This window comes from Phyllostomus hastatus, unplaced genomic scaffold (genome assembly GCF_019186645.2).
Source record: "Phyllostomus hastatus isolate PE091 unplaced genomic scaffold, TTU_PhHast_1.1 phas_scaffold_345, whole genome shotgun sequence".
Lineage (NCBI taxonomy): Eukaryota > Metazoa > Chordata > Mammalia > Chiroptera > Phyllostomidae > Phyllostomus > Phyllostomus hastatus.
The window spans coordinates 21,484,355-21,510,803 of record NW_025334024.1 but is presented as its reverse complement, the minus strand read 5'-3'; the positions used below and the strand labels follow the sequence as shown (position 1 = coordinate 21,510,803).

At 43.9% G+C, this 26,449-nt stretch overlaps 1 protein-coding gene across 1 annotated transcript in view; it reads right to left on the bottom strand.

The window, feature by feature from the left end:
* Nucleotides 1-26,449, bottom strand: part of CDH8 (cadherin 8) — a 338,770-nt gene that overhangs the window by 183,247 nt on the left and 129,074 nt on the right. The window lies entirely within an intron of this gene.

Here is a 26,449-nt window from a genome sequence, read left to right as displayed (position 1 = left end):
TGCAAGCGTCGTGTTCTACAAGGGCAGCACCAGTGTCTTCCCAATGCAGTAACTGTCAGACACGTGATAATTATCAAATACATATTTGCTAGTGGAATGAGCGGATGGATGAATAAATCGTCTAACAATGTCATGAGGAATGGCAAGGAAGCATCCCAGGTGAGTTTCCCCGAAAGCAGACTCTGAGCTAGAGATTCCTTGCAGAATTCGTATTGGGGGGTCCTCTTCCAACAATATGTAGGAGGTGAGAGGATAATATTGGGCCGAAGGGGCACGTGGGCCGTGATGCCGTCACAACAAAGGCTTCGGTGGCCTCCACTGGGGACTCTAGAGCTGGGTTGCTGTTGTGGAAATGAGGTCAGGTTTCTAGAACCCCCCTGGGAAGGGAGCCTTGACCTTGGGCCGGGCAGCTCGCTTCAGCTGAAGGACGAGCAGCCCTGGGCCACCTACACGAACACTACTGGCCACGGAGGCAAGCGTGTTTCTCGGCTGCAGGAGGGCGGTGGTGGATCGGAGCCGCACACTTCTGTGCTTACGGAAATAAGGAAGAGCTGTTTCAAGATCTTGCCAGTCAAAGTCTTTGACGCATTTTCAATCATGGATGCTACACTGAAATATGTAACAATAATATTTCCTGAGCCGTTAATAGGTCTGTACCTCTGAAATTTCTGCTCAGAAGAATGATTCACAGGTTCTGTAAAAGCTACAGTTAGAAGTAAAACACACTGAATGTCACTCCACCAGACACTGGGAACCCCATTATGAAAACAAACGCGAGACTCACTTTCACAAGGAGCTCATCAACTCGCTGGGGAAAGTAAGCATGTGAAAGGACAATTGTGTGGTTATTTGAATGCCCTGTGGGGTGGCAAAGAACTGGAGCACAAAACTTTCCCGGTGAGACGAGCATAGCAAGATCAAAGTTCCAAAATAATTTCTTAACAGGAGAGAGGACTGGAAAAGTCAGCCATCAAAGCTAAGGTTGGAGATGCAAGCTGAGAATGAAAGACGGGGGGTTTGAAGGCCAAGATGGGGAGCACATTTCATTTGGAGCTCAGACCTGCACGGTGGGCCCCTCTCTCTTCGTGCTCCCAGACTCGACCGGAGGCAGAGATGTAGACGATTAGCGACCAGACCAGTTAGGAGGTTATGGCCGCAGTCCAGATGAGAAGCGATAAAACCTTGACACCAGGGAATGACAAGATGGACTTCAGTGAGAACACTCTTGTTCTAGCCCTGGCACTAAGTGTACGTAAAATGGTCAATGGCGGGTAGACTGAGGGAGGGGTAGACAGGAACTCTCCTTGCAACTTTTCTCTGAGTCTAAAATTAGTTGCAAAAAGATACAAGAATGAATTCAAGAGCCACTGAAAGAGGTGGCGGAGGTCAGAGCCGGATGAGAAGGGGGAACCCCTTCTCATGCAGAAGGACCTGCCCCAGTTTTTTTGTTTTGCTGTGTTTGGTTGTGTGTTTTCTCTGATCTTCTTTTTGAGGAGAAATGTTTCCCCCCACCACGACGCAACACATTATCAGAAAAATGAAGTCAAGTTTTCTTCTCATTATGACGTGAAATTAATGAGTGTGAGTGCTCAGATCCAGTCACTGCCTGGGTACTGGAAAAAGAGAATGGAAGAGGTAGTTCAAGACCCCTGTCGTCACCCAAATGACCTTCTAGTGGAGGAGGGTTAAACACAATCATGTGTGTAGGGGCCTAGCAATTACCACGTGCTAAGCCTGGGAGTAGCCACTCCGTCTACTTATCAGAATCTAGCCTTGACCCCTGTGGTCCCTTTCAGATCTGTGGGATGGCAGGATGAAGATGATGGCAGAGGATTTTCAAAAATCTTCTCAGGCAATTCTTATACAAAGCTATCATTCTAAATAATCATACTGTGTACCAGACTGTTTAAAAATTAACTTTGGCCCTGGTCAGGTGGCTCAGTTGGTTGGCATGTTGTCCACACACCAAAGGGTTGTGGGTTCAATCCCCAGTCAGGGCACATAAGGGAGATAACCGATCAATGTTTCTCTCTCACATTGATCTCTCTCTCTCTCTCTCCTCTCCAACCCTCTCTCCAATCAATAAACACATCCTCAGGTGAGGATTAAAAAAGTTAACATCACTCTTTGCCACAGGAACATTAATTTCTACTGTGATTCCTTTACGAACTCTTACTCGGATGTGTTTGTGAAGTGTTTTTTAGACCACTCCTACTGCATAAAGGACCATGGAGACTATTTCCTGTAAAATGGGAGGCGGGGACATCTCCTCGGGAGTCTCCTACCACAAGACTGATCATCATCATATCCACTTTTGCTGATGACTGCAGCTGGATGCTGTCTCATAACAAGAGGCATCCCGTGGCCACATTACCGAACACTGAGACGGGAGTAAGGAGACAAATCTCCATCGTTCGCATGCTCTGTGGGTCAGTTTTCTTCACGCACGAAGATGGTAATTTTCATTCTGCAAATCTCAAAGATTTGCATGAGGATCCAATGAGAAAATATTAAGCGTAGAAAACTGGCTGAGAAGGTAAATTTAGAGTCAAACCATCTGAACCAGATCATTTGGTTTGTACTACATTCCCAACTTTTACTAATTCCGCTTCCTGAGCCAAGTAACAAAGCATTACTAAGCTTCAGTTCCCTAATCTGCCAAAAAAAAAAAGAAGACGATAGTAATTGTTACATCCTGGGCTTGTTGAGATAATTAAATGCAATAATTTATGCAAAGGGTACAGAAGAGTTATTAACACAATATTTCTGAAAGCTTACTGTCGCAAATCTAGGTACGTTACGTGTATGCACGTGTGAGACTGAATAATAAACCAAGTTTAAGTGGTGGAGATGTTGCAACTCATAAGTGTAGTTCTGCCTAATCATTTTCATAGTAGGATGTTTCCTTACTTTGGGGGAGCGAGGCAAAAAGACACTCCTAAATGTAACAGCGTGTTCATACAAAGGAAACACCCACACACAAACACAATGTCCCATTCTCCCATCCTTCCAGCGCTCATGTCCATTTCCTCTGTGATACAGAAGTGCTCTGGGCTCAAAAATCAAATGTGTTCTGACGTCATAAGCACAAAGGCAGGCACTGGGTCCATTATTGTCCATGCCACTTTCTTGATGTCATTTGGATGGATGCCATTCCAATCTCCCGGCGCGGGCAAATCCCGCACACACTCTTGCCAAGGTGAACTACTGGGCTGGGCACGGCAACCGAGCTCAGGCCAGCTCTGACCCACATCCTCATCCGGGATATTTCCGCCTGCTGTGCGGCTCCTCTGGGAAACCCGCATCTTTCAGCCCGAGCCATCTGGAAATGAAAAGGTAGCGTGACTTTCCGTCAAGGATATTTCTCCTAATGGTGATTCAAGACTGTTGATGCCCCTGTACGTGGGAATAGATGCGTGTGGAGGTTTTGTGGATGCATTTGTCAAGTGATTGCCCGGAGGGGGGTGGAAAACGGATGCTTGGAGGTTAATCTTGCAGGCGAAACGCTTTCCCGTGAAGCTGCGGTACAGCCTTCTCCCTGGAAATGCATGCGGACGACAGACCGCAGAGGCAAACTGAAAAGTGTAAACCTTGCAGGATAATGTTTCTTCAAAGCAGCAAGTGTTGCTGTGCGATAAATGGGACCCTGAGTAATACCCACAAAATATAACAGGATTCTCTGTTTGTGTTTTCATTTGGAACAGTTTTTGTCCCTTTGTCGAGGATACAAGAGACTCATTTAGCGAGTGACTATAAATTTGACACTGTGCCATCCCTCCAAGAAAGCCCCTATTATAATCCAACTCGATGCTGATCCTATTATAATAATATAGCTGTTGTATTTCCAGCTGTTGTCAACAAAACTGATCCCTGTCACCGCAATTCATCCTGCCAGTAACAAGTCAAGTAGGAACACGTCCATTCCAAGGTGAATTCTGCTTTGAATAGACCCATTTTTCTGCATTCCAGTTTTTTTGGTTGAGACCGGCCAGGGTGCTGCTTGGACTTGAACAAACAGAGGACTCACAGTAGCATCTGCTTCTTACAACACCTTAAAGTTTCTGCCCATCAACAGCGGGACACATATACCCTGCCCCCACCCCACCATAATGAAAGCAAACGTTACGAGCAAAATTAACCATCAAAAACTTGACACCGTCAGGTTAGAGGTTCCAGTCTGCAGACAGACCAAGACAAAAGGTCTTCGAGAAAATAAGACGTTTGGGGGTGTGTGGGGCAGTGCAGCTCTGTTAGCGAGGCTATCCTTTTTTATGAGCAAGTCAGCACACCGGTTCTGCACATTACTCAGAAAGAAAAATGCTGGCGCCAACAACCCGAGCAGGAAAACAAAGGTTTGGTGCAGCGTGAAAATGCGCACGCTGGAACAGCGAAAACTCTCATGATGAGAACACCACCAACCCCGTGTGCACAGACAGCCCTGCAGGATGTTTTCTGAGAATAAGCACTCCAGTGGCAGGTGGGGAGACAGCCACAGTGCCCTCGCCAACAGCAGAGATCACTACCACCTTAAAACTTTTTAAGCTATGAATAACATATGTATGTATATATGTATGCATGTATTTCTAAGGAGAAGAAAGGAGGAGAGAAACATTGATGTGTGAGAGAGATATTAATCCGTTGCCTCTCTCATGCGTCTTGATGAAGGACTGAACCCATAATTCAGGCATGTGCCTTGACTGGGAATCGAACCAGTGACCTTGTGCTTTTCAGGAAGATGCTCAACCAGCTGAGCCACTCCGGTCTGGGCCATCTTCAGGCTTTTTATTCAACCTTCTAGCTGATCCAAGTTTAGTACGTACACTCTACAGGCAAAGTGCCTGGCATTATCCTCTGAAGACGTCTTATTTAAACATCCCCATACACCCCAGATCATAGGCCTCACGGGTCTAGCAACAACACAACTGCCTTGATTATTTTAATAAAACTCAACCCTTCCCCCACCTTCCCTCATCCTCCTTATTAATTTTCCCAAGTATTAGGTGATACGGGGTAATGGTGCCGTGCAGGCATTGCCATGGAAACCCTCTGTGGTGGTTGTTGAATACCAGAGCAATAATTTTCCAGGACCTCTACAACGTGTTGATATTTAAATTATCGCTTACTAGAAGCCGAAGCCTCTGGCCCTGAGTTTTTTTAAATGTCATGACATATCCATTAGTTTTTTTTAGTTTTATGGGACAATGCTCCGAGATATCCAAATACCTGATTGGCATGTACTTCTCGAGGTTTATTTGTTTGTCTGTTTGTTGTGGTTCCTCCCAACACCCCTGCCCCCAGTTACATCAGAACCTACATGCAGTAGAGAGAAATATATGCAAGCAGCCAATGCGTTCTTCTTCCCATCTCTAACACACACCATAGTCTCCCACATCCACGTGTCCAGAAGGGCTCCAGGTACATCCCCCAGAGGGAAAGATGGCCTAAGTCACAGCAATACTTTTTTCAGTTTTGTTATTTAATGAAAGAGGACAAATGCCACGTATCCAACCCTCCAAGGGACACTTTAGGGGGTCTTTGAAAGATGAAGAGGATTTAAACATAAGTCAGTACAAATTGCAGTTGGTTTCTTTAACCCTGTGTTTGGAGAATTCCTCTCCAACCAAGTTCCGGGGGAAATAGCAGTGGACAGTACCCCTTCACCCATAAGCAGCAAGACAAGGATTCCCTCCCTTCTAGGCACTTCTGCTCTGAATAGCTGTTAGTTAATGAGGAAAGTTGTGTCAGGGTGTCAACAGGAGGTCAAATCCTTCCCTCTTGCTGGGGATCAATCTTGTGACTGAGAAAAGCCAGCGGAATAAGGGGCAGAGAGTGCTAACCATTGCACTTCAGAAACCTCTTCTTAAAGACACATCGTGCGGCACCATGAGACCCCAAACCGCCACATGAGCTTCTGCTGTTGCAAAGGCCTCCCTGCTACGCACTGGGCGTCCTCCTCCCCTGCCAGCACTCAGCTTCTAGTGAAACGCTGCCACCACATGCTGCCCGCTCCAAATGGGACGTATTACAGGAAAAGGGACAGATTCTTAACGGCAGCGTCAGGCAAGCGGACAGCCAGGAAATGGATCCTGTCGTTTTTCCCTGGCGCTCTGATTTGGGACATAGGCTAGGGAAATAAAATTCGGGTTCCATATTCTGCTCTGAAGCAGTTAGAGGGATAAACAGTGTTGTCACTTAATGAAACAACCACACACACTTCACACGTTGTTTTTCAAATGAGCCTGAAAGTTTCTGGAACAATTAAACCCTTCAGAAAATGCATTTGAGCACACAGATGTCTTCTCTTCATCCGTGCATCGTTGCGGCGAACATCTGTAATGTGCATCGGGTGAGAGAGATGGAAAATATTGTAGGAAAACATGTAACTGTGAAGTCTCAGCCATGTTTACTATGCACAGGAGAAAAGTACCTTCTGCAACCCTCCCCAGAAACACCGGGACACGGGCCTACCCACTGCTTTTGCAGATAATGAGGACGATCGGAGGCCTGCTTGTGAAAACTAATAAGCTGTCTGTTTTTACAGTTCCGTGTGTATAAATAAAGCCTTCCAGAATCGGAAGGACTCTTTTAGAACACAAAAGGAAAAGAGCATATTTTATATATTTTTTTTCCTTAGGGAGCCTCTTTGCAGCAATCAAGCCTTTGCTCATCGGTTACCTATGGAATGAAACCCTCTAAATGCTCCAGAAGTAAACCAGCATCATTGGCACTCTGGATGGGCAGCTTCTTCCGTCCTGAACTTACAAAACGATGCTACCGGGGGCACCGCGGGAGCCTTCTACAATGTGTCAGGATCGCAGGAGGTGCACGCTTCATTCATTCTGTTTCATTACAGAAACTCATTCATTCAGCCACGCAAGGCCACTTGCCTAGTGTGTACTCTAAGTGCGGCGTGCCGAGGCAGATGTGGGTACAAGGATGTGCAGCAGAGTTAGAGTTTGTGTCCTGAGGTTCATTTTAGCGATGCTTCCGCACGGTTTTGCGCTGCTACCGGGAACTGAAAATCTTTGTTAAACGAATCACACACATACTACAATTATAATGTCAGAAGTTTTTGTTCACGTTATAAGACCGAGATCATATTTTATATCAATGACTTGTCACTCTCAGGAAACAAGATTTTTTTTTTAACATTAAGACTCAGTTTACTGCCCTGGCTGGTGTGGCTCAGTGGATTGAGTGCCGGCCTGCGAACCAAAGGGTCGCCAGTTCGATGCCCCATCAGGGCACATGCGGGCCAGATCCCCTGTAGGGACACTTGAGAGGCAACCAACCACACGTTGTGTTTCTCTACCTTTCTCCCCCCTTCTCCTCTAAAAATTAAAAAAAGAAAAGACTCAGTTTACCAAAATGTAAAGTGAGAATGATACCACCTACTTCCTACTTTTATTCTGTGGCTTCGTAAAGATAACGTACACCCAGTGACCCCTGGGGGAGGGGACAGTGAGTGGAACCGCAGCCCGGGCTATCTAGGGCACACCACTTTAGTTGTGTTTGATAAAGGGAATTTGAGGCTAAGATGCAGGAGAAAAAATACATATACCTACTGCAGTAGCTGTTCATATTTTTTATTCTTACGAGTAAGCTTAATTAATCTAGTTAAAAGCCAGACTTTTAAAAATGTCCATAGTGTGGGTGTGGCTCGCTTCTCTTGCCCCAACCCACAGCTCTACTAAGGGAGGTATAACTGATGAAAAAAAAATCGTGATACATTTAAATTGGTGTATCATGTGATGATTTGCTATGGGTATACATTGTGAAATAATGACCACAATCCAATAAATTAACACATCCATCACCTCACACAGTTGTGGGTTATAGTTTTTATCCCCCCCCCTTAAATGGGAAAGACAAAATGAGTAACTGTTCTACCGAATTGCAAACCTGGCTGAGTCAGAGCCGCTGCACCTTTGGGCTTCTAGGGAAGTCCTGGACATCACAAGTTTTCCTGGGCAATCATTAGAGAGCTATGGTTTCAAGGAGACTTTTTAAAAATCGGCATTCACTAACTCACCCGGCAACATGCCATCCTGTCCCTGGCACCATCCCTAATGTGGCTAAATGGGAGGAGGGTTGGGCTTCTCTCCTGTTGGAGCCCTTCATGGAGCTCCTGCTAGGTGTCAAGCCTTCTCCCAGGCACCTAAGAAACTTCCCCGCCAGAGGAGGATTCTTGCTTTCTTGAAGGGCAGACTGGTGGGCAGGCAGCAAGTTAAACACTTCACTAACAAGTGATGTGATAAAGTGTGGAGGTGAAAGGACGACCCTGGATAACACAGGAGGGGCAGCGGACACAGCTAAAGCCAGGTGCAGCAGGAGGAGATTGGATTTGGATTAGATTAAGATACCGAGATAAGATGGAAGAAAAAGGATGCTCTGGAGTCAAAGTTGAGAGGTTGGGTCACAAATCAGGAAGAATCCCCACAAAAGAGGTTAATTGGTTTGGAGAGTATCAAAAGACAATGGAAAGTTAGAAAAGGATTTTGCACAGCTCTTTCACTCCCATCATGGGAGTTTTCTAACCTTCCCAACTATTGCTTTCACCCACACACTTGCTCCAGCAAGAGCATTCTTCCGCGTCTCCAGCCCCTGCCCCTAGTTTGTTCAGATACAGATTAAGATGTAGTCGCTCCTAAATTCCATCGTTTCCTCTTCTGAACTCTAAAATCACTTTATTTGACTGTCTCTGGGGGCACCTTTTACTTTTATATATAAATTGCAGTGCAGACAGATTTTTCCCCTTCAGAGAAAAACAATATTCTTTCTCATTCTCTTGACTTTCCCATCGAATCCTCCTCTCCAGAATTAACCCATTCCTCCTTTTTCTTCTGTTTTATTTATTGATTTTAGAGACAGAGAGAAAGGGGGGAAGGGGAGAGAGAGGGGCATCAATTTGTAGTTCCTCTCGCTTATGCATTCATCTGTTGATTCTTGCATGTGCCCTGACCAGGGGTCATACCTGCAATACCTGTATATCAGGGTGACGATCCATTCCTCCTTAGCGTAGTCCCATCCCTTATTTTCACATCATAAGCATAGCCCTACATTGTCCTAGTTGTACAAATGCTAAGAATAATGTCTGCTATAAAATATTTACTCATTTAATCTTTGCAACAAGCCTTTGAGCACCTGTTACGATGATCTCCAGTCAAAGAGAAGGGAAGAAAGCCTGTATTCAAAACCAGTCAGAGAGGTTCCCAAACTGGTCTTAGTAACCACTGTACAAACACTATACTGGCTCTAAATTTTACCCCTTCAAGTGCATGAGACATGGCCTGATATTTTTACATTGCTCTCTTGCACGTAAACATTTGCTAAATAATTAAGTAAGTAAATAAATAAATAAATATTTTCTTTAGGAAGGCACATTCAGAAATTAATAAGACAAGTTGGTCCACTGCTATTTTAAATTATTCATTGATTCTATTGTTTTGTCTCATTTCATAAATTAAATAATTAGACAAGAAGCCAGAGGAATTTTTCCTCTTCTTAGGACAGTAATCATGATCTTGTCTTCCTATCAATGGGTCTGCTTTTGCAGCTATAATAAACAAAAGCTAATATGACACCAAACTCTTATAGGAGCCCATAAAAATTTCCTATTGACTAACGACTGTATTTGGTTGCAGGGGGAGGGGAGTTTAGAAGGTGGAAAGTGTCATTCCCAGGTACAAAATCCCTCCCAGGACTAGGAAGAAGGGCAAAGATGGTGAGTGCCGTCCGTGACAGACGGCAACCTGTTTAGGGTTTACAACTCTTCACCAAGGTCGGGTGCAGTCACATCCAGGAAGGCTAATCAGCAAAAGCCCAAGTGTGAAAACCGAGCATGAAAGACAAGCTTATCATAGAGTGAGTGAGCAGCCTGAGGGCAAGCACAGGCCTGGCAGAGAACTTGAGCAGGAGATTGCATTAGAGCGCGCATCCGCAGAATCACTGGGCAGTGAAGGGCAGGAGCGGTGGCCAATGGCAGAGGCAGAGGGGAATGGCGGAGGGCTAGACTCTCCCTCCCCGATGATAGAGCTTGAAATCTGGTAGATCATTTCTCGTGATGAGTACATCCCTGTAGATTTTGCTATGATCCATAAGAATAAGGATTTTCTGCTCACCTTGCTAGTATATGCTTGAGGAAATTGAACTTAAACTTGAGAAAATAAATGTAGAGAGCATTTCTTGAATTTGAACTACTTCTTCCTAGGCGTTCCACCAACCTTACATAGGGAAGCTCCTTAATTCCTATGGCGGGGGGGATCATAAACTGGAGACTACGGAGTGTGTTTTTTGGGCCCGTCCCCCGCTCACATGTTGAAAATCTGAGCCCCGTTAGGGTAGCGTTAGGAGAAGGGACCTTTGGGAGGTAATCAGGTCGTGAAGGTGGAGCTCTCACATTCGGATTAGTGCCCTCCCAAGTAGAGAAACAAGAGCTCGCTTCTCTCTGCTCTCCTCTGGGTGAGAACACAGCAAGAAGGCAGACATTTGCAAGGCAAGAAGCAGGATCTCACCGAAGACCCCCAGATCTGGGACTTGCCAGCCTCCAGGATAGTGCGAAATAAATGTTTATTGTTTAAGCTACCCAGTTTATGGTAATTTTTTTGTAACAGCCAAAACTAAGGCACAGAGTACTGCTATCTCCAATGATCAGGGTTTAGATTATAAAATCTAAGACACTAGCATTAAAGTCAAACTCCATTTGACTTACTGTATTTTACTCTATTTTTTTTTAGAAAGAGGAGGCATATAATATTTGTATTCTGGTATTAGTATATTTTAAATGAAATTTTACTTCTTATGAAAGCAGTGCTTCCATTCTAGAAAGAGTGAGTGAAATATCACCTGGTCGTAATTCCAAATTCTAGTTGGGACAAAGAGAGTGTTACCATTAATTATTTCCAACTATCCTCTATGAAATATGCAGGGTTATGTAACTTCCCCTGCGTAGTTTCACACTCCAAATATACCTCTGAAGTGGATGCTATCTTCATTTTTTAGATGGGGAAACACACTCAAAGAAGCTGAATAAATGCATTGAAACATACACTTAGTACTATTCTAACGCAGTCTCATTTTCTCCTCAAACCTACAGTGTTGAACTCTGAAGTTCTGGCACCTTCCTATAAACAGTCAAGGTTACCCATCTCTCTGAAACTTAACCATACAACTAAGAAACCCACATGTATACAATCCTTACAAACAACCAACAGTGTGATGAAGGCTACCATTAGAAAGTTTGCCTTGGTAAAGAATCTTCACCTCAAAGAAAATTAATAATTTGATTTGAAATCAAGTTGAGTCACATGAATTCTGTTTTTTAAAAAAAATTTAATTCCTTTATTTTTAGAGAGGGAAGGGAGGGGGAGAGAGAGAAAAAAAACATCAATGTGTGGTTGCTGGGGGCTGTGGCCTGCAACCCAGGCATGTGCCCTGACTGGGAATCAAACCTGTGATGCTTTCTTCGCAGCCTAAGCTCAATCCACTGAGCTATGCCAGTCAGGGCTGATTTGCATGGATTTTAACCCCATCCTTTGTACCTCTGGTGTGACCAGCTCGCTCCTGGATGCAGGAATTCCTGGATGCCACTTAAGAGCCTATGTTCTTTCCCCCTATGTGCATCCTGAAAGATGCACGAAAGGAAAGGGACTTCTCCAGCTGTACTTGAAGAAGTTCAATGTAGTCATGTGAAACAAGCAGAGCAGAGCAGAAAAACAAAAATACTGGAAGAATAGGTGAGGCCTGGATACCTGTTTGCCTGGAGACCATTGGGGAAAAATGTATCGGAGACTCTACCTGCCTAACTAAAATACCAGCAAAAACAAAAGAATACATGAAAGGCTAGGCATTAAGTTTACTAAAAGCGATTAAGGATTTGCCATCATCTTAAGGGTTTTTTGTCTGTCTGTTTGTTTGTTTGTTTGTTTTTCAGATTGGGAGGATGAAAAAGCAAAGACGAGGAAGAGTGAAACAGAGAGAAATGGGCCGACTGGTTTTATGTGAGCCCCGAAGAAGCTCCGATGAATGTGATGTGGGCCGTGCCTTTAAGTAGTTTAACCAAATATTAGCAGGGAGATTGATGTTTTATTTCTTCATCTTGCCCTTTCATTCCTTGTTTATATCTTTCTTTCTGTTTACTTTCCCTTCCTGAGTATCTTGTGCTCATTCTACAGATGTTTATTGATTGCCGTACACTTCCCAACTGTGCGTGGCCCTGGGGTATCAAAAATAAAGACGCGTCCTTCCTGGCCTTTGGTGAGTTCACAGCCTACCAGGGGGAGACGCCTGGAAAGAAATGTCACTGCACTGCCTGTAGCTAAGACACGTCCAAGAAGCGGTGTGTGCACAGAGGATATTGGCCTCCCGTCCAGCTGGGGGAAAGCGAAGGGCAGGTTAAAGGTGGGTAAATAAACCCTTCCCTGATGGTGTGACATGACAAGTAGATTAAGTTCAAGGGTATTCTATAATTTCAGAATGTTGACTTTGCCATGAGAAACGAACAGTATGCGCGCCTGTGTGGAGGTATGTGAAGTTTTTTTGTATCCCATCCCCAAATGGTGATTTCATTAAAGTAAGTCTTCTTCCAAAATTGGGTTTCACTTAGAAAACAACTCAAAATACATCAGTTTATTTGTGCAACACATTTGGTGATATTGATTTGATTTAGATGCACTTAAATTTTAATCATGATACCATACTGGGAAAGAATGAGTTTGATAGGCACTAACAAAAGGTAAAAGCAAAAATTAGCAGATCCGAAAGACACACAGAGAATTTTGGAAAACATCAATTACACTACCAACTTTGTTTCAAAAATAACTGAAATGATAAAATAAAGTACCTCACTCAATTCAGTTATATCTCCATTTCCAATTCTTCCTACTTAGCCATATTTAAGAATCTCACATGAAAGAGGGGAAAAGACTCCATACACTTTCCAGTTAAATTTTATAACATCTGTGCCTTTCCAGCTCTATTTTATAACATCTGTGAGGTTTTTTTTTCCCCTTTTAACATTTCTACTACCTTTGTGTTTACCCTTTGGGCTAATTTGCAGTTGACCCCAGTAATAGAGTCCTTTTAACCAACATTTTGTAACAGACAACCATTGATTTAGCATTCTCGCAGAATGCCTTAAAAAATCAATGCGTCCAGAAGAAAGAACTGGTAGGACTTCATAATATCACATCTCGTTTTTATCACAAATTTCCAATTTACCAAGTTCCTGTCTCATTATTTATACCAGACAGGGCCTGCTGATGAGATACATAACCCGCTCAGTCCCTTTTGGCAATCCATTTATAACTGAAGCACAATTAATATCTTTACAGCTGTTCTCCAGGCAGAAAGAAAAATGTGGCAGCAAGGATTCTGTACATGTGTGAGTATAAATGTGTGGAATGAGGAGCACCAGGAGACATGCAGAAACCAGTGGAATCTGGCCTTTCCTTATTTCTGAATTCCTCGGTGAGACAGCTCCGGAGCAACTTCATACAAGAGGTGAGGCTGCCTTTACTAGCCCTCCAGGTGTCCCAAGAACATAATTAGGAATCAGGGTAATCATGAAATGCAAATTTCACACAGGATGCTCCTAAAAGAGGAGAAGCATAAAGGGAAACACCCCCAAATTTCTACAGCTCCATATCATTCTAACTTCCAAGTTTGCAATCCATTGTTTATCTTTAATTTATATTTTATATTTAAATATCAATCTGTCCTTTTAATTAGACACTGATCATTCCTATGAAATATAGAGGAACCACTATGTTTTTGGCTCAAGTATTCACCTGATACAGCTATGTAGACCTCATGCAAACCCTAAGATTAGTTTTAGATCATTTTTAGATTCCTAAAAATCAATAGCAATAAATGGGTATCCAATAATGTTTTTTACTTATTTTTATTTTTATTTTTTACTGAATGTATTGGGCTGACATGGGTTAAGAAAACCATATAGAGTTGAAGTACACAGCTCAGTAGAGCATCTGCATACTGCATGGTGTACTCACGCCCAAAGTCAAGTCTCTTTCCATCCCCATTCGTGCCCTCTTTGCCCACTGTCCAGCTCCTACCTGCTTCCCTTTCCCTCTGGCTATCACCATAATGTAGTCTGTGTCTACATATGAAAATATACACACACACAGATATACACATATATATACATATATGTATATACTCACACATATATGTATATTTGCTTAATCCTTTCATCAACTGAGTAACAGATGTGTTTTCCATGGCTACATTTGTAGCATAATTATATAGTGAGCATGCTGATAGTACAGGCAGACAAACAAAACAGATAGATAGATAGATAGATATTCAAATTATTTGACTTAGTCATTCATCGTTTGGAGGTTACCCTAAAGAAATCATCTAAAACATGAGCAAGCCTTTTACTCTTTTTTTTTGCTACATTCTGATAGAACAAATAAATATTTAAGAGCAGTCAGAATATTATTAGTAATAGTAAATGGTAAATAGTAAATAGTAGATATTTAAATGGAGAAAAAGCTAGATATAAAATAGGATGCACAAAATAGAAAAAAAAGAAAAGTAAGAGAACATGTACTGACCACAAAAACAAGAAGGAAACGTGAATGTTTGGGTCATGAGCTTGGGTTCCCAGAACCAACAGACACGGGACCTGCAGTCAGGAGCTGGTTCTGATGTCAGAAGTACGATGCACGCTGCTGTGTGCTGGGTGCTGTGCACCACGTAACATGCACGATGCTACATTGATCCCGTGCGACTGAAATGCACAGGAATCAGCAGCAATTTGAGAATCAGAATCTGAAGGCCGTCCCTGGGCATATTTTGAAACTACCAAACAAAGTACGAGATGTCAGAAAATGGGGACGTGCCCAGTTACTCTCGGTGAATGATTCCCCCACCAGGACCAGAATCCCCTCAGGAGGCTGTATGGAAAATGCAGACGATCCCCAGGCCCCGTCCCATGGAAACCAAATCAGAAGTCAGAGGAGGGGGCAAGAAATCGACTTCACAACACACTGGCCCTTGGAACAGTTGTGTTTGGGAGTTAGAGAGAGAAAGGGGTGCTTCCACCCTTCAAAAGATTTTGTGTTATTTCAAGTTTTAATTACAAAAGCAATACATACTGGGGAACGCAACTCTTTTTAGTAGATGACTCAAAGAGACACCTTAGAAGGCACAGAAGTGAGAAGGCTCTCCTTTTAGGGCTGTGCAAAGAAGTGCTAAGGAGTTAATTAGCACCTGAATTCCAAAGGGTCCAATCTAGGGCAGGTTGGGCGTCCACCACGGAAAAGCTACCGGGGAGAGCCTGGAAAATTACTGAAGACAACAACTTACACTTCACTTTTGTAAGTATTAAACCGATGCAATTTTTCTGCGGTACCAAGGCATGAAGTCACTTCTAATTCTCCAAACAGAGAGTAGCTTGTGCGCCTATGCGTGTTTTTTCATGGAAAGACATGATGCACACAGTTGCTAATATTAGATAAATAATAAAAAGATGAGCTACTGAGGCAAGCACCGGAGTGTCTAGTAGACTCTTTACCTACATAAACAAGCCTGAGGTAGGCTGCATTTACCCCTGCACCTTTATTGGCTGGCATACCCCTCCCCCACAGGCTGGCGTTGTCTCTAGAAGGAATGAAGTCTTCTGAACCGTGAACCACACAGGCCACGTAATGAAGACTCCTACTGAGAGCTGGTCCCACATGAAATATCCCGATGACCTTCACCAAGGACTTCAGATAGAATGGCATGTGCATCAACTCGTCTCTGCACTGTAACAAACTAGTTGTGCTATACAGAGAAAGCTGTCCCTACAGTTAATACACTGGGCAATTTCAAATACGGTCTCCAATCAATACCAGAAGTCCCACTTGGAAAATTATCTTACCAACCATTTTCTAAAAGATTTTATTTATTTATTTTTAGAGAGAGGGGAAGGGAGGGAGAAAGAGCAGGAGAGAAACATTAGTGTGTGGTTGCCTCTTGCATGCTCTCAACTGGGGACCTGGCCTGCAACCCAGGCATGTGCCCTGACTGGGAATCAAACTGGCAGCCCTTTGGTTTGCTGGCCAGCTCTCAATCCACTGAGCCGCACCAGCCAGGGCTATGATGTGGTTCTATGATTGGCTCTATTTTCCTTATGTGGCAACTAAACACAGAGAGGTTAAATCGAATGGTTGAGCCTCTGTTCTTGCCAGGTCTGAAGCTAGAACCGGGGATTCAAGGATAGGCAAACAAACATGGCACTGGACCTTGTGGAGTCCTTCATTTTACAACGTTTGGGGGGACATGTTTAAAAATGCTCTAGTAAGTTTGACAGCATGTCAGGTGACGCATCGCATAGGGAGAAGCAGACGATTTTAAACTTGGAACAACTCTTAAGTCTTGTATTTTTTTTCAGAATATATCATGCAGTTTTTTTGCACTTTATTCCTTAATATAGAGCAGCATTATTTTGTTAAATATGAAAGATGAAATAGCTTTACAGATATTCTGAAAAATGCGTCACGCTTGTCTACTTCTGTATACGGAGTCCCTTGGCGCACCATCAGGGGCTCCGGGTAGGGAATCGGAGTGTTCTAGTCACTCACAAAGGCGAGCAGTTCTCAAAGTGTGGTCTCTAGACCACCGGCAGTAGGCTCCCGCAGGGAAAATGTTTAACCTATACATTCTCAGGTCCACTCCAGACCCCCTGCATCATGAACTCTGAGGGTGAGGCTGAGAAACTGTATTTTAACCGGTTCTCCATGACCTTGGGATGCACACGCTAATCCAGGAGCCAGTGTATTAAGTGAAAAGTAACCGTAACAGCGCCAGTACCGTTACACCTGATCGACATTGGTATCTATGTCCACATAAAAAAGAAGCCACTCATGGAATGTGTCAGATAATGCTTCAGCTTCTTTGGGTAACCATACAACTTTCTGAGTAAAGTAAGACAATTATGACGTTGTTAATTTTATAGACAAGTAGACTGAAAATTTCCCCTAACTTCTTTGTATTCAAAGGTTGAATAGAAAATACTGATGCTAAGAATGCTGGGAATATGTCTACGGATGCTTTGTAACCTTTTAGTATGTGTTACATTTTCGGTTTGGTGTCAGGAAAGATATAACTAATAAATCTTGTTTTCACCCAATGCTTTCCAGTAATTATAGTGTCTTACCGCCAAATGGTAGGATGTTGTGACCAGAATAGCTAGGGTTTTTTTTTATGGTAAATTAAGAAATACAAGATAGAGTAGCGTTTTCATGCTATTTATACTTTTTCCAAAATTAATATATTACAACACATTTAAGCAGAGTCATTAAAATTACATTGTGATATTTTGTACGAGAATTTAAATAAGCATAAACTTCCAGGCACAGAATTTCACAAACCCTTTAACAGTTGACAACTGCTGTTTCCCCAGCTCCCACAGTAGATTGGACTACCTCTCGGGTCTTCTGTCAACTTCCTGCTCCCCCAATCATTCTACAAAGCACCCACACATGTTAGGGTGTGGGAACAACTAAATACCAAAACCCTGGACATTTTGCTTACATGACACTTTTCAAATAACCTTCACAACGAAGTCTAAGCATGCTTTAATCCATTATCAGGGAAGTAGCCTCTGCTTGCTTGGGCTTAGCTCTTCTCTTTCTAAATGCTTAGTCAGGGGACAGAGGAAGAAGCAAATCCATGAGAGGAGATCACAGAAGAACTCCCTTATACATATGCTCTCACAATAAAGACATTCTCCTTTCTCGTCGCTAAACAAGTATCTGCTCATCAGCCACCACCAGCAAGTTAAGCTTGACTTTCCATTTGTGTCTGTCCGTCCCCTTCTCCTGACTTCTCATGGGAGTGTCATTTTCCCAGATTTGGTGGAGACCACCGGGCATGCCCATCTGGCATGCTGATCAGTGTATGTGGAGCTTACAGGTAATGGCTGGAACAGACAGACTTGGAGCAAGTCACTAAACCTCTGAGTCTAAGTTACTTATTTACATCACCCACTTGACTGCAATATCATGAAGAACCAATGGGATAACAAATATATATGACACTGTTTTACAACATGAAAATCTCATACAGACATTAAGAAATCCACATAGATAATTGTAATACCCACGTTAGGTGTCAGGTCCCTGATATCTAAACCTCTGTCTCCATCACCAGCATAATGTCCCTTTTTAGACACCGTTTTCTACTACATTTCTAAAACCCATTGAAATCAAACACGATTACCTTAAGCACCGACATAAAGCAGTAATTTCATCACCTTAGAACAGAACCACCTAATGCTGTATATTATGGCTGGTGCTGACAAACTCATAAAGGAACAGAAGTCAGAGGGGTAATGTGCAATATTAAAACAGAGGCATCCTAGGCATTTGCTGAAACTCGATCCTTTGGAACCTGATTGCCTTGAATGAGAGCTAGCAATATAAATAATTTCTCACCTGCATTTTTTTGCAAAGATACTACAATATTAATGATCGCTCATGTTTCTATGAAGACTTTAGAATTTGCACGTTTTCCCCTATGTGTGTACGCGTGGAGAGAAGACTACATTAGACAGAAAAGAGAATTCCCTTCAGGACAGAATTTATATTTCAGAGTAGAGTATGAGTCAAGCTAGATATTTTTGTTAGACTCCACAGATTTTCCTCTTTGATTTGGAAAGAAAGCATCATTTTCTCTCCAACTTAGACAGTATATATCGCACAAATTCTCACACAAACACACGTACACGGTAACATATAGAAATAAGGGAATCTAGGGACAAGGTGCGTGTGTGTGTGAGTGTGTGTGTGCGTGTGAGAGAGAGAGAGGGTGGGGGGAGAGGATGAATGCACAGGGAAATATTACAGAATTTCGTTCCTTCAAGGATTAAGAGAAATACTTTTGGAGGCTGCGTTAACCTGCAATTTATAAACACCACATTAAAAACTAAGAAGAAAGGGGACTGTAATGAAGCTCTTACACATGTTTTTCTTTGTCACAGCTGAAAAAAATTATACACAAACATGTATTGCACTTGCTGTGTGCAAGGCACTCATGCAAACACCATGCCAAAGACCTGTGAGCCACGGTCCTGCCTTCACAGACCTGACCGTCTAGTCAGATACCAGGTGAACTTGAACTGCTCTTTGAATATTTATTTTATGTGTATTAGTGAATGGCAGGAGACTGAGTAATGAATTCCATTTTCTATCCCTAGGGAAGGTATCCTGAAAAACAAGGCTCAAGGAGCACCCTGAATCAGCCATGCCCAAATTAAGGAAGGACTTTGGACTATTTCACCTGGTTTTAGGAATTTCAACGTAACTACGGAGATTTCAGTCTGGGGATAATGGAAAGTGAGTGGCCCCATATTTACTTTAAAGGCAGTGGTGACTTTGATAACGATAACAACATGCCCATATTAAATACACAATGATATGCTCCTTCCGGATGTAGAGAATCATGCCTTAGCCAGATTAAGGGGCTTGTGGTAAGACTGGAGAGTCGAACGAATCCCAGCTTCACTGCATGTTTTGCTGTAAGACTCTGAGCCCGCCGCTGTATTGCATTTTTGTAATACATGAAAGAAGAAGAAAGGGAGGGAGGGAAAAAAAAGGAAAAAGAAGAAAACAAACAAACAAAAAAAAACAAAACCCTGCCTGGCACAGCTGTTGTGGACACGAGAGCAAATGAAATCACCCAGTGCAGTGGTGGTTGACAACAGCAGGCAGGACAATGACGATGTTGATGGTGTGGATTCACGAAGTGCACAGTGTGTGTAATAACACACTAACCTAGGCATTATACATGCTATTACTTCCTACTTCTCAGTTATTGAATGCCTCCTAAGTCACTCATGCAGGTTCACTAGTTCCCAAAATAACAATAAAAAACACCATTTTGAAAATAAATTGGATGCACAGAGAAGAGAAACAATGAATCCAAATTTACATGTTTAACGAGTGGCCTCCATGGTCCATGATCCAGTGCCTGGAGTTCACACGGTCTCTGCCGCCCCAGGTGAGTACCCATTCAGCATCTCATGTTATGCATTAAATCCTAGTTTATGCCATGCTGTCTAAACGACTGCCTGAAGATTTTGATCCCTTGTATCTGAATAAAAATAATGTATTCATCCCCATGTACTGCCTACGTTTCTAAAGCCACGGAAAAATAAAAGACCATAAAGTGAGTCTCATATTTCATTGTTCAAGTCCTACACAAATGAGTCTCCTTGCACAGGGACCCCTACACGGTTACTCCCCAGCTTTCCACAATGTTCTTACCTCTAGTGACCAGAAATTAAAAGAATAACAATCACCTTCATTCCTATTGATTCATCAAGGGAAAGAATGTTCTGGTGGGAGATGGATTTCTTTCAAGTAGGAGGGAAAACCTTGAGAGTCAAAAGAAAACAAATGAGGGAGCCGTGACCGTGTTTTCAGCTCAGCAGAGAGCGCCTTCCTCCTTTCTCATCAGTCCGATTGGTGCGGGAAGGCTGAAGACACAGTATCATCTCAAAGAAATCCCCTCTTTGTCACATCTCAGGATCAGCTGCCTTGTCACTTTGAGAGGCAATACGGGTCTGGATAAAATTTCAACACCTAGAGGCCTCATGTTTCTAACAGACATTGAAGCTTACTTCACCCCGGGTTTCTTTGGATGCTGTCCATGCACCAGCTACTCGTGAGCATCCTCACAAACTGTTCTGTGCCCCGGTCATTGCCGAATCTCTCTCCGTCTCTTCCTCGGCACCTTTGAGGACCACACATCACGAGAAAGCAACGCTGTGCACACCTAAGCTCTTTGCAGAAAGGTTATTTGTCTGTTTCCCTTCTTGCGACTGAAATCTTCAGAGAGAGCCTTGCTCGTTAACTTAGGCCTGCCTTCCGTATTTTGTCTGTTTGTTTCAGACGTATTTTCAGAGATACCTGCTACGTGTTTGGCCCTGGGACAGGCACTCGAAGACAACAAGGAACAACACAAGCACAGGCTCTGCCAGCAGGGAGCTTTCAGCCAAGCACCGACAACTACGCAAGTAATTAATCAATTATCACTTGTATGGAGGAAAAGACGGAATGAGACGAAACCTTTCACAGGCTCAGAGGACGCGATGAGAAGCTGAGACGGGAAGGCTGAACAGGAGGTAGAAACACCTTGGCCATATGGATGGAAGGTGTGGAGGTTCCGAGGCCTCCAGGCACGAGGAACAAAGAGCAGGTCTTCGAGGGAGAGTACACGGCCTGAGAACACGGGGCGGATGGGTGAGTTGTGCAGAGAGTTCGCAGTCAGCCAGGGTCTCAAGTCTGAACTACATCTAAAAAGCGGTGGGGAAACACTGAAGCCCTGTTTGCAGGGGATGCGCTGGAACAGGGAATGCATCAGAGAAGGTTTTAGGGTGTGGAGAACAGTGAGTGCAGGTGACCAGCATGGAGGCTGGGCAGGGGTCCCAGTGAAATACAACAGTTTTCTTGGATTAAGGTGGTGAGAGAAGACAGAGAGAAAAAGGGTGATCCTTATTAATTATAAAATGATTCAGGTCCACTTACATTTATTTCTAAGAGGTATGGAAAGACACAGGCAAGTGTGTGGCTAGGGAAAGCCATGTTCAAAACCAGGCTTTGGAAATAGTCGTCGGTGCTACTGTAGAGCCAGAGAGGAGGTGATCAATAATACACGTGACCTGGGCCTTGCTTCTAAGGAATAAAATACACAGCAAAGGTGACCAGTCACCTGTGGTTGTGAAGCTGTGATTATGACCCACAAGATGGTGGTGTCACACCAGACACACTCTCTCTTGCTGGCCGTGTTCTGAGCTGCCTGATGGACAGGCCATGCAGCAAGGCAGGAGGGCAGCCCCCCAGCACAGCAAAGGAACCGGGACCCTCGAGGACCTGAATGCTGATGGCAGCCTGGAAACCGTGGAATCAGGTCCGTAACCCACTGAGACTCAGATGAGACCTCAGTCCGGTCCTGGCCGATGCTTTGGTCCCAGCCTGGTGAGACTCTAAAGCAGAGGACCTGCAGACCCCTTGAATGGAACAACCCACAGGAACCATGAGACAGCACATGTGTGTTGGCAAAAACCATGAAGCTTGTGGCGATGTTACACGGCAACAATAATACACACATTCAGTTTTAAGTGTGCTGGTTGTTGCGAAGGCCCCTCAGTCTCACGTCTGTCCTATAGGCCTAGGACTCAGAGGAAAGGTCAGAAACAAGAGGTTAGTTTAGGTGGGCGAATATAAAAAATAGCAAAAGAGAAGGTGGGGGTCCTGGGAACAAAGGGTAAGGCTATCATCTGCGGTGCCAACGGCATGCCTGTTGGAGGCAGGTCTGGTTAAGCGAGAACAGGGACCGTACAAAGCTTTGCTTGGCATAAGTCAAACCAGGAACATGCATTTTGCATAACGTGTTGCTCTGCGAAATACGAGAAGCATTCCCGCAGGGAACCCCAGGTGGGCGCAGGTCAGCACTGATGAATTCAATCCACTGTGACAGAGGTGAGTCCATTCAATTCTCCTTGCAACCGTTCTGACTCCACTAATGGCAGGTTCCCAGTTTTGTGCTGGTGTGTTTAGCACCGTTCTGACGTTTGCTGATAGCGCTTCGTGCAGCGAGAGCCAAGCAGGCCTGGGGACAAGGACCTCCAGCAGGCAGCGACATCCATACCAAAGTTATTTTACTTCTCTATTTACCTATAGCCTGTACTATATTCATCTAATAATATGAATGCATTTTATTACATTTATCCAATGTTATATTTTTCCGGCATTGTTCTACTTATAGTACAGGTAGTAAGATAAAGTTTCCTTTTTTAATGACAGTTTATATAAATAACGTTATCAAGATTTCTCTAACATGAAAGGTTCCATGTCAGTTGATGACATATTTGACACCGGACACAAGTCTGGATGTGAATCTCAGGAGACCGAAGGGGGTTCAGCACTCTAAGAAAATTAGCCAGGATTTGCCACAAGGCCCACTGACTCCGGAAACTACTCCTCACCATGCAGTCTGTCCACCTGAAATCACGGCTTTTATCTCTGTGGCTCCACTGCTGATGCTCCACAAATGGGTGTTCAGTGTATTCTGTGATAATGTTACAGAACACAGAGGGGCCTGGGCGGGTGGGGGGCGGGCAAAGGGCGATATACTATTACTGAAAGGAGCCCCCCCAGGTTCGTTATGTCCGCCGCCAGAGGAAAGACGTCTCTCAATGCCAGAGATTCGTGAGAAGGAAAGGAAATGTTTATTTAATGCTACACAGACTTAAAGTAGTGACCTAATGTCTTCATCAAAATCCCAAAGTCCCTTAAAACACCCACAAACACACACAGTCCTTCCTTCCCCCTTTGCCTAGTCCAGGGTACCATATCTCAGGAAAAGAAATGGAAGTCTGTGGCTCAGGCAGCCCCCAGTTCTTCCCAGTAATCCATCTCGGCTGGTAGGCCTCCCTTGGTTCTCAGCACCATCAGCTGTGTCACTGGGATCTCTGCTAAAGCCGGATGGTGGTTTCCCCTTCTAAAGCTGAGGAGGTCCTCCCTCTGCCAGAACAGTGTGGTTCTCTCCCCCAGGGCCTAGAGAGTCCCCACTCAGCCAAAACCACGTGGTTCCCCTACATGTCCACAGCCATGTGGTCCTCTCAGCACAATGGCCATGGGAGTCCCCACTCTGCCAAAACTGCGTGCTTCTCTCCACAGTGGCTGCCATGTCTGGGTTTAAATCCCTGCACCAAGTTTCCTCTGCAGCCCCATTTCTGACTCCTCCCACAATCGGCTACACTTGCCAGCACTCTCACATCCTTCCAGCTTTACTGGGCTGCCCTCGTGAGTCTGGGCAGGTGCGGGCCCATGTCATGGAGCCAATCTTCTCCAAGCTCCCACGCAGGTGCTGTAACTCAGGGGACCTGCCCCCCCAGTTATGTCTTGGTGGGGAAGTTACTTCCCGTTCTCCTGGCTCAGAGCAGTGCCACAGCTATTTAACATATCTATGTAATCAGTCAAAGGTTATAGATATGTTAAATGACCACATCAGAGGTTAACTGCAAAACTGTTGCTATGCAAAACTGTTGCTATGCAAAACAGCTCTCAGTGGCCCTGCTCCATGTGTCCCTTCCCCCAACCCACACCTGTGGGGGCGGGGGGAGGTGAGGACATCCTAATATTTCCTGGACACCTTGAGTTCTAGACCCCATTCCAAATCCCTATTTGGGGTCCCCCCTCTTGGCTGTACCCTGTTACAATAACACTGGATAAAGTGGAAACATGGGGGTTGAAACAAAAATAAAGAAACTGGGGGAGGCAAAAGAGTCTTTTTATATTATTTTTGTTGAAATAAATGTAGTTTTAATAAGTGAATTCCTACTGGGAAAGGGTGACATTCATCATTTGAGGCCAATCACAGACCTGTTCGATGTCCCCCTGGTACAGACTGACCGTGGGCAGAACTAAGAGGTGATGCCAGTGATGGGCTAGAGACACAACCTTGGCCTTGGCAGGGGGGTCCCCACTTAGCTGCCTTGAGCTAGGTTCCCAGTGAAAGGCTTCCCGAACTAACATACCAAATACTAAAGTCACCTTCTAGAGCCAGGATTAGAAAAAGAGAAGATGGGAAGGGATGAGAGGAACAGGATAATTGAATGTAATAACCGATACGTTCACTGATTCGTTCACACATCTAATACGTTTGGCAGACCTGGTTTCCAGCTTGTCTGGGGTATTGAGAGACAGAGACCAGACACAAAAGCAAAAGCAACTGGGGTGTGCCCACTTGTCAAAAACACAAAGCTGGCCCCCCAGTTCTCTGTGCTTTTAGAAGTGAAGAGATTGGCTAATCTACGGGAACAGTGACGGGAGGAAGGCTTCCGGAGGAATTTTGCAGGGCCGGTACAGTTCTGATTTTCTATTTAGGTGCTGATTGCACGAGTCTGCTTAACATGGGCACTGGTGCTGTCATATGCGTTTTACCATTTGGGTGTTCCTCTTCAAGGCAGAATCTAAAAAGATGGATGGGGGTGGGGACAAGAAAAGAAGAGCCTGAACAGGAAGAGGAATTGCTGGCTATGCTTCAAAATACCCACCTTACCAAAGCCCTCGGGGCAAAATCAGGCAGTGGAGGCAACGCCGGGTTCACATTACATGGTCTTATACTTTCCTGGTGGGGTGTCCCCCTAAAAGGCCCTCCCCACCCACTTCTGTAGCATTGATCGGATCTGGGAGACTCCAGACATGATCCTCTAAAGACGGACAGATGCCAGCCCTCTCCTTTCCTTTAATTGTAACATTGTAACTTGTTATACTTACATAAACCTGGGGGGATTGTTTGGTATTCTTTCATTATCACCTGATGGTATCAGCAGCCCTGATAACTACTTAGGGAAAGCAATGCCTATATATATATAGGCATATATATATATATATATATATGGTGATTATCATTACTCAGCTGATGCTATTAAGGTAAGGAAAAGGACAATAGAGACATGCTCAGGAATGAACGTTGCCCTTTGTTTTCAGTCTTGATCCAGTGGTTTTTCTGTCAGAGTAATTTTCAACAGCACCAAGCACCCAGGACTGTAGGTTATCTCACATCCATTGTTAGGATCTGTGAATATAAATGGACGGAGAAGTGGCATTGCACTCAGCATGAAGAGGCTTTTTTCAGACCGCACTGAGAATACGCCTTTTTGCAATTCCTCTTTTGCTCCCAGTTCAAAGACAAGCCAGATCCTTTCATAAGCCCCACAGAGGGGTATTGCAGCCCGCACTCTGGTTCTAATTTTCCCAGGAATGTAACATCTCAGTTCGTTGTTTTTTATGCAGGCAGCCGTCAATGGCAGCTAAAGGGGAAAATAACTTCCTCTTTTAATCTTGCTGTATTATGAAGATGCACACCACATATTACTAATATCCCTACCATGCCTTGCCGTGGGGAGCCATGATCTCTCACAAAGGAGACACCAGAAGAATAATCTGCTCTCTGGATCCATATAAGGGGAAACTGCACAGAATTTGAGTGGGAATAGTTATCATCTTTATACACTGTTTACATAGCCAGGGAGAAAGATCCTTTTGTATGCCCTTTCTAATAGGCTAAAATTCATTTGGATAACTCCTTTCCACTGGAACCTGCAACATACAATAGCATATGTCTTAGGAAATGTTTGCCTTTAAGAAGTCTAGTGTGACCTTCCCCTTCTGACCCATCGTGTGCGGATGAGTGGAAGTAGCACAGTAGCACAGTAGCACAGGAAGGGGGCCAGAGATGGGAGTCATCTGAGACTCCCAGTGTGTCTCTAGAACCAGAGACTAAGGAACCTAACAAGAAATCTCACAGACTCATTTTTCTTCTCTTTATTGCCTGCTTCATCTCTTCCCTTTTCTGAGAAGTGTAGCTTTTCTTTGTTTCTCTAATATATATATATATATATATAATATATACTATATGTATACTATATATA